At 30.9% G+C, this 10,185-nt stretch overlaps 1 protein-coding gene across 4 annotated transcripts in view; it reads right to left on the bottom strand.

Moving 5' to 3' along the window:
- VAChT (Vesicular acetylcholine transporter) overlaps positions 1–6,859 on the bottom strand; it is a 41,665-nt gene extending 34,806 nt beyond the window's left edge. For 2 of the 4 annotated variants that reach the window (XM_070105855.1, XM_070105856.1), the window contains exon 1: positions 5,431–6,859. The gene's annotated coding sequence lies outside the window, so the exon portion shown is untranslated. The remainder of the gene's footprint in view (positions 1–5,430) is intronic. The other 2 variants (XM_070105857.1, XM_070105858.1) reach the window with 1 other exon arrangement.
- Between the last annotated feature and the right edge of the window lie 3,326 nt (positions 6,860–10,185).

Here is a 10,185-nt window from a genome sequence, read left to right as displayed (position 1 = left end):
ATTATAAGTCATTCTATGTATTTATTTTGTATAATTTTATTTGCGCTTTTCCACCAACGTGTCCTATCGCCTCGCTTGACCATGACTCGCCTGTGCTTGTGTACTTGCACAAATTGCACTACAAATGTCCTATAATTTGCCAATTCCGGTGTAATTTGTCACTTGAGTAGCGTTTGTGACAACATTTGTTATGATTAGATTTCCTTCTGGACCTTGTGATAAATGTTTGCTGAATTGTTGGCTTTGTGTTTTAACAATTAGGTATCAATTCTCAATTGTTTACTAATGTACTGATTTATGTTTGTATGGATAGCGTGAGTGAACAATTTAGATGCACTTAGTACCATCTTAGCATTTCATATATCTTCATAAGAACATATATGTACTTGTATGTATACTGAAACTTGCATATAGTGTGAGTATAGCAAATTGGTATTGAGAATTTTTGAGATTTAGAATTTCTTCAACCATTACTAGGCATAATATACGCAAAAAAAAAAAACCAGAACAAAACTCTGTACATTACTTATAGCATACAAAAGTATAAAAAGATTTTTAGCTTGATTTTGATCGGTCACTTTTATGCTATAGTGATTGTATACCGGCGGTTCGGACAAATAAGCAGCTTCTTTGAAAGTAAAGGTCGTGTTTCAGATCGATATCTCAAAAACTGAGGGACTAGTATATACAGACAGACGGACTTGGCTGAAGCGACTCAGCTGGTCATGCTGATCATTTATATACCATATATATTTTTCAGGGTTTCGACGTTTCTTCTGGGTGTTACAAATTTTGTGGCAAACCTAATTTAACCATTTAAAATGTGTACGACTATATTATATGTATTTTTCTTTCATTCGCTATACATATGTTTTCATATGTTTTACATTTTGTTAAATTATCCTGACTACACATCAATCTAGATAATTACTCCAATTTTTTTAATGCTTTAATCACAAAATTTTTTAAAAGAGTTCTATAGTTGTTGGCTTATGTATTGTTTTCATATAAATTATGTAAATACAATATTTTATTGGCTTTAGTTGAAAATGAAAACATTTTAGTTACGATATATGGTTCTCATAGATTACTGTTGATCCATCTTAGAGAAAAAAGGATTTTTTTATAACTAATTTTCAATAAAAGTTCCATTGTATATGTAATCATTTGACAAATTAACCTTTTTAATTTACATAGCTTGAAAGTATTGTAGTATACAAAATATTAAAATAACAACTTGGGAGAATAGTAATGCTAAATAATTTAGATAAGTTGTTTTGTTACATTTTCCTTTATACTCATATCATGCTCTCTTGTTTGTTAGTAACTTCAAATAGGTCAGAGAAAAATAATGTAGAACAAAAGAAAGTAAAGATTTGTGTAAAAGCTGTGAGGCATTCTATTTGGAAAACATTTCAAATTTCACACAAACAATTGTTCTCTCGTTTTGAAAAGAAAAGATGTTTTGAAAAGGAAACCATGGAACTGGCTCATTTAAATACTCGAAATTTTATAAAATATAACGAATAATATTTTTCTTAATGATTGGAACACTCTAGGGCCTCAATCTTCTTTTTTTTTTGTTCTTCCTTGCTTAATAAAAGCAATCATCAGCAAATGTCTGCAATAAAAGTATTTAATTATGTGGGTAAATCAAAGCTCTAAATTCAGTTACGTCTAAACTGACTTAACTTATCTTTAAGAGAAGTTTGCTTTTAATATTGGAAATACAAACACCTTCACGAAAGGGATTTAACAAAAACTTTATCAACTATACTTTAGTAGAGCTAAATTATCTTACGAAAATAAAACTAATAAACTTTTTCTTCCTATGCCAAAATCTTAAAGTTAAACCTTTTATTTGAAAGAAATGTGTTTTTGTTGTTCGGTGTAAATAATAATATTGGCAAATGCTTGATCTACTTGTAATTTGATTTCCACTTTAGAATGTTAGTAACTAATAGCTAAACGCTCTTATACTATCACAATTTGTATGAAGGGGGAAATCAATGCATTTATAATATAAAAGATGTTGTTAGCTATTAAATTATGTTTTTTAGACTAAGCGTAAAGTGTGCTAAAAATTCCCTGAATGCTGATTTATTAATGTTTTTTTGATTCCGGGGTTCTTCCACATATAAACATAGATTTGCTGACACTATTTCTGTCCAAAAGCTTCCTTGTTAATTAATGATTTTTATATTGAAAATTTGCTCTTTAAATTTTACCTTTTTCAGAAAGAAGCTTACATCATTGGCAAACAAACTCAAAGTAACTAGATGTGCATTTGCTGGAAAATATTACGACATGACCAGCGGGTCCAACACCTTCGCACATCACGAATACCTTTCTCCCTTGTATTGAATATCAAATATAAACTGTTGTAACTTTGTATATGAAATAAACAACTGTAATATATGTTGCTCTGAATAGAATTATACATGTATATTCTAAGATGTACATAAATATATACGTGTATATATGTATGTATGCATTTATTCAAATGTGTATTATAAGTGTAGCTTTACGAATATCAAATTTACATATATACTTACGTATGTACAATACATATATGTGTAGATAAAAAATGTACTGACTTGAGTCCAGCATGAATGTCTATTTGCTTATCGCTACCGAAAATGGGATCGATAATCAAAGGACAGTCATTCCAGTCTTGAGCATTCTGCAAGAGCACTCACAAAAGCGAAAATATTTGTATAAGTTTGTAGTTATGTATGCTCCACTTGGTCAGGTGGTGCTGTTCGCACATATGTGTGCATGTATATAATATGAAATAATATGTATATAAATGAAAATATGTGTTGTGAGCGAGAATAAGAGTGTGAGTTGACGTTTGTGAAAATGTGTGTGGCATGGCAGGTGGCCGACATTTGGCTAAGCGTTTTATACGCTTTTAGCCATTTAACTTGAAGTGTATAAAACAAGGTTATTTTTTTACAAATTACAGGTCATAGCAATGAATTTTTGAAGTATTCTTGTGAGCGTAAAAACTGAAGAAAATATGGTTCAAAGAAAATACTTAGATAACATGCAAGTAGAGCAAGAAATTATGGAAACGTAAAATTAGTTGTGCACCTGTCTTCATCTGTGTGTGTATTTGTGTATCTGATAATATTTTCAAAGGCACTCAATTATTTTTGATTATAAGCTAAGAAAACTAGAAACACTCAGTAATTTTCATAGTCGAAAATGAAGCAAAAATTATATAAACATCTACATCGCTGAGATGATTTACATTTGTATATGAACCGAAACTTAATTTACAATTGTTTTATAATATTGTTTTAAACAGTTTTCTTAAAATTAATTTCTGTTTCTTGAATACTTTAGCCTGAAAACTATTAACTATTAAAATCGAGCCATCCTTCGCTTAATGTTGCTGTGTTCTAGCGGATTTTTATTACTGTTTTTTTCTGTAATAATTTTTTCTACCATAACTGCTCCGAAATGACATTTTGAGACATATAATTTAGATTTAATTTCAAATTGAGACTTCCACAAGAAATTCAGTTCTCAATAGCCATTACTATTAGCTCAGTAATTTTTGCTTTTGAGGGCATTTAATTCCAAAAAAATTTCCCAAACAAATGTTAAAAAATACCTTTCAACCTATAGCTTGTATGTAGTGATTTCAAATGTAACTATTTAGGATTAAAAATTTTATATACACATAGGTTTTTAAAATCTCGTAGTGATTTACTCGATATTTCGTTATAAATATATAAATATACTACAGTAAGTATATAGGAAACCTCGGTGAAAGGTTTATACTTTTTCAGATTTGTGTAGATATCTCATGTCTAAAAGATCATCATCTATTAAATTTACATTTTTTCTAATTAAATAATTTAATATTTTTTCAACCTGGAATGGAAATTTTTCTGCAGCTTATGATGACTTCATACAAAAGTATACATTCAGTGTCGCAGAAACATAAAAATCCAAATATGTATTTATGTAAAAAAAATGTGAAAAACGTGAATACGTTTCCCACTGAGGGAACACAAATAATCATTATGAAAGTTAATAGCTAATATATAAATCCATGCATATTGGCATATATTATATATATTATAGTAATTGAGTATTTTAACATTTTTTTTATAATTTATGACCAATGGTCTTATATATTGTAAAAAAAATTTCGAGAAAAAATATAACTTCGGTTACACCGGGTATACCCTTCACAAATAACAATGTTTCCATACAAGAACTTATTTTTGATCGTTCAGTTTATATGACAGCTATATGATATAGTAGTCCGACCTAGAAAAGTTCTTCAGATATTGTATCGTTGGCTTAGAAAACAATCTATGCCAAATTTTATAAAGATACCTTCTCAAATACAAAAGTTTTCCATACAAGTACTTGATTTCGATAGTTCAGTTTGTATGACAGCTATGTATATACCTCTCCGATTTCGAGAAATAAGCAGCTTCTGGAGGAGAAAAAAAAATTTCAGATCGATTTCGCAAAAACTGAGGATCTAGTTCGCGTATATACAGACGGGCAGATGAACAGGCATATGGCTAATTCGATTCATCTCATCTTGCTGATTATTTAGATATTAGTATAGGGACTCCGACGTTTCCTTTTGGGTGTTACAAACTTCCTGGCAAGCTTAATATATCCTGTTCGGGGTATAAAAAAAATGAGTTACAAAACATGATCATTCTAATTGTATTCGAAACTTTATCGTTTTTATTGAAGGGCTTATCTAAATATAGATAAGAACTTTTTTATATTATACGGTGTTAGTATAATTAAAAATTAGGTGAATAATCCAAAGAAAAGTATAGCTTTGCTATACATTATCTTACCGTGATTTGGATGTATTAACATAAATGTGTATGTTTACAATATGCATGTTAAAAATATGCATTAAGTAGTCTAGACTTTCTATGGGAATAATAATTTTCATTTTTAAATCCGAAAGACTGTCTGCACCAGTTAATGGTAACTAAGCGTACTCCGTTAATATTTACTTGTCTGTCACGTAGTCATTGCAATGTTAATTCATTGCTTACGCAAATTTTAGCTTCAGCCATGATTAACTGGGAATTCGTTTACTTACGTTGTACATATAATTATATAATATATACATATGAATTATCGTATTTATATAATATGAATGTGTGTTATATATTTTTTTGTTCAAATTTATCAAAAATATAAACCGAACCGAAGATAAAGCTATCTGTACTCAAATATTTTATTCTATGCCCTCCAAAAGTTGGAGCTTCAATTGTTAACTTCCTAATGTTAAAGCTAAACTGCAGTGACGAAGATATATTGAAGCCATAAATTGAATAACTTAGCAACTATTGAATTAAACGACACATCTTAACAAAAATAAATAAATAATAATTCTTTTGGGATATAAAATAAGAATAGAGACAAAGTAGATACCGATATTTTTTTTCCGAGTAATTTTTAAAACAAATCGCAAGAATGCATTTGATATAATATAATTAAAAATTTCCTCTACGTTTCTGCTACAACCAAGAGTTAACAATCTTAAAAAAATTTTAACCGCTTTTGATTCGATAACAACATTATAAATACCACTAAGGGACTCCATTTGCCTACAAAGGCACAAAGAATATCAAACGCCCACAGAAAACCACTAAGATAATTAGTAATTTGCTTAATTGAAATTGTATTTATATTCTATAAGAAACCGTTAACGACCAGCAGTTATCACGTCGTAGCATTCATGCACCTCTGAGGGTCCCGCAATTAACTTAACCGCACAATAGGCTAGGAAAGCAGGCGTATTGCTGTGGCGCATCGGTTGTGACGCACTAGTGGAGAAGAAAACTTGAAGACATACAAATATACTATACAAGCCACATTTTAAGTGTAAAGAAACTGCAAAGTTGCCTGATTTTGACATCGTGATTTTTGCAGGAAAGACCTGAAAGTGGGAATTCACATTTTACTGCATTGCTAGCTTTCAGGGAAACTTGAGGAAAAACCTACACCACTACAGCTTCACCAGCCGCTAAAATTCTAATTTAACTGTGTTTATTTTCAATTATAATTTTCCTGTTGGCAAGCCACAATAACAAAAACAAGAGGAACGGTATTGACATTCGAGTCTCGGCACAAAATTGAAATGTTCACGTATATTTGTAAGTATATTTAATAGAGTGAAGCGGGAATCGTCAGGCGTTCTTACAAGAATTACAAATTCAAAAGCAGCCAGTTATCACGGCTCAGAAATTTTCCACAACCACATTACTCTGAAATCAATCCATTCTCTGTAACCAAGGCATAACATTGTTGAAACAAAACCGTTAAGACCGCATACAACAAATAAAACAAAAATTCGAGAGTTTGCGCTGAGCAGCGACTAAGGTGACGTAGTCCAGAAGGAGCAGGAGGCAGCGCCAAGAAAGTGGAAGGTAAACAAGGTGAGGTTTTCTGGTTAAAGCGCGCCTTTTGGCAATTAACGTTGTAAACTGATGATTTGCCACCCTGTCTTTTCTTCGCCCGTTACGCTCCCCTCTGCCGTGGCAAATACTACGCTGTTTGTTTTGTTTGTGTGTTTGTTTTCTTACAACCCTGTGTGTGTATGTGTTTGTGCTTTTATTGCGTGTTTCACCTTTCACTCTGCGCACACCTAATAATGCATATACACATAACTGTATGTGAATACATATGTACATATATACGATAAACTCGCACCGAAGCAATTTTACACAATAACGGTATTATCGCTACGGTCGAAAAGCAAACATTTGAATCCACGAAAAATCGATTTTCACGAAATTAGAGTTCTTTCCATTTACGGTTCGTGTGCATGAGTGTCTGCCAGAATACTTCGCAGTTTGCTATTAAACTCGTATAGGGTTGAAGGTTTCACGTCAGGTAGTTAACGCCTGATATTCAAAACAACAAAAAAAGTTCATGTCAACTCGTTGTTTGTCGTGGACAGAGGTATTTCGGTGGCAAATGCTTGTGGATAGGTGTGCTTAGATTATACTATGTAATCTGTTTATTTTTAGCATTGAGCGAATATAGGTGTATGTACGTATTTAAGATATACAAACATTAGAGCGGGTTGATTTTTTTTTTTTTATAAAATCGCACATGCGGAACGTGTTTTACGCCTCAGTCTGAATAACTTTTCCTAAGAGAATATGGGTCCGGTTTCGAACCAGCGATTTCTAATGCGAAGTTTAGTGTTAATGTTGTATGAAAGATATATGTTATAGTTGTCCGATTTCCACGATTGTTTCCACTGTCATTAAAAAGTATGTATTAGAGGACAATTCTGCAAAATTGCGTGTTTTTTGCTTTTTAATTAAAGGCAGGATACCGGAAAATAAAAAATCTGTATAATCGGTTGTATCGTAGATAGGTGATATAGTTGTCCGATCTGACCGATTCTGAATCAATTTTAGAATATCAAAATGTACCTATGTATGAAATTTCATTCGGATATCTCAAAAACTGAAGAAGAAATTTTTATAATCCCTAAAAGCTAAACTTAGTCTTAAAAATCGTTGGCTTGAAACCAGTTTTAGATCCATATTCTCTTAGGCAAAGTTGTTCAGGATGATCCGTAGAATATTTCGCGCATATGCGATTTTTGCGTTTTTTTTTGGCTCCCTATAAATGAACCCGCACTAATAAGCATACACGTGTGTAAAATATGTGAATAAGTATATTGAATATTTTTGTTTTGCGCTACTAAAAGAATACTTTTACATTTCTATTTATTTACCTATATTGCAGTTGTTTTTATAAATATTATTTTTTATGTTTAATGAAACTTACAAATTGTAAAAAATTTATGTTACTACTTCGGATAACTTTTAAGTGATTTATATTTTGTAAAAGTTTAGGCAAAGTACAGCACAGTACTCGAAAAGTAAGGAAGTACTAAGTTGTGCTGTAACCGAACATTTTATACTTTCGCAAGGATCAAAGCCGAGGAAATACCTTTCGATGTGGTGTAGAAGAAGGTCTGGACTGACTGCGTTAATTTGTGTCATTACTTAAGTATATTCGGAAACATGTTTCCCTGCAAAATTATAAAGATAACGCACATTCTCACCGACACATGTGTCACAAAATCTATAATAAAGAAAATAATATACTTGTATGTATGTAGTATGTATATGGTAGTTAGGGTAATTCGTTGACCAATTTTGCCCATTCTCTGCATTCAACTGTAATATATTTAATGTAAAACGTTCGCTTAGTTTCATCACGATATCTCAATTTTTACTCAAGTTATTGCTGCACGGACAGACGGACGAACAGATAAACAGGCACCCACACTTTAACATGTCTCGTCATCGTGATTGTTAATATATATATTACTCTATATCAATCTCGATTAGTTTTAGGTGTTACAAACAACCGAGGGCTTTGAAGTGCCCGAGCGCGATTTGTTATTTGTCGAATAACTCAAAATGTAATTATCGGATCAACTTGAAATTTTCAGAGAACTTAAAACTTAAAAACTTAAATTTCAAAATTTCGACTTTAAAACTATAATACATTTTTTGGCACCCTTTGATACTTTCTCACCATGAATTGATCTCTGAGTAATTATTTTGATGCACATTCATTTAGATTTTAACTATTTTTGAGTATGTGATATAAAAGTTTAATAAATAAAAGAACTCAAGTTGCACCGGTGCCTTATACTGTTTACGAAATACATGTTGAAAAATTTCATTTTCATACGTTTATGTCACTTTTAAACTTAACTTAATCACAAACTTAGCATTGTACAAGAAAAATATAAATGAAAAAATATATGAAATGAATGTACGTACCCTATCAGTACTAGTGTACATATTAAATTCAATATTTCTTTGTCCTTATTATTTAGGTTTTTAATATTATGCTACTTGTTCTACATGTTTTATGCACTGCAAAAACTCCGCTCTAATTAAATGTTAAATAGTTGCATTTGAAAAGGTAGAGAATATGTTATTTTAAATGCATAATTCATTTTATATGCTTTAAATTTCCCTGATTGTGAGTAATATGTCCCTGTAACTTTAAATGCTTTTTCATGTAACCTGTCACAGCATATGCCTCTGGCATTGATACCAAATTGCCACTGCCAACTCAGACAAAATGTGCACTGAACTCGATTGCATAATATAACGATTGACTTCAATATTCGTACGCACGTATGTATATATTTTCGGTTACACGGTTTGCTTTTGATAGCAATGTTACTAAATAAACTTTTTTGATTGTCTTCGGTGAGTTTTTAACCTTTTTATTATAACTAAAACGTGGCATATAATTCTAAACAATTATTAAACATTAATATATTTTACTGCACTTTAATGCTTGAATATATATGCTATAGGGTGTTCTTACAAATGAGCAGTTTCTTGGGGCGAAAAGGTTGTGTGCAAAATTTCAAATCGATATCTCAAAAACTGTGGGCCTACTGCGCGTATATACAGACACATGGACATGGCTAAACACACTCAGATCGTTACGTTGACCATTTACATATTTATTGTAGGCGTTTCTGATGCTTCTTTCTGGTTGTTATAAACTTCATGACAATCTTAATATAGCCTCGGATATAAAAATCACCAACATTTATATATGAATATTTTATGTCAAATATGGTTTTTATACTGAAAACTGAAAACAAACTAATAATGCTAAAATTAATCCTTGCAACCATACAATATAAAATAAAATATTTGTACCGCATAAAGACAAGGGACCACTTCAGATGACTACATGACGTATACGTAACTTTTCAAAACTACTAGGCAAGTAGTATCTCAAAAATTTGCTCACTTCATTTGTTTCCATCACTATTTCCAATTAAGAAAAATTCGTAAACTTCAAAAATTAGAACAAAAATAACCAAATGTATGCACATATTGCGTAAATTATTAGACATATATTTGATTAAAATTTAAACCACTTAATTTAGTTAAAGGATGTATAAAAATACAAAAAGTTTCAACATATTCGTAAACGGTTACGCCATGTTAACATGATATATTACAAAATTTACTTTAAATGAAAATAGACTTTTGCCTTAAAAATATTTTAATAATTTTCACGCCAGTTTAACAAATCATTGCTGTCAAGTATACGAAGAATACATAGTACGTGTATTGAAATACAAATTTAGTAATTTGATTTTCTTTAGTAACTAAACTG

Source organism: Bactrocera oleae, chromosome 2, assembly GCF_042242935.1.
Source record: "Bactrocera oleae isolate idBacOlea1 chromosome 2, idBacOlea1, whole genome shotgun sequence".
NCBI lineage: Eukaryota > Metazoa > Arthropoda > Insecta > Diptera > Tephritidae > Bactrocera > Bactrocera oleae.
Note: the sequence above shows the minus strand (reverse complement) of the source record. Positions and strands in the feature narration are given on the sequence as shown.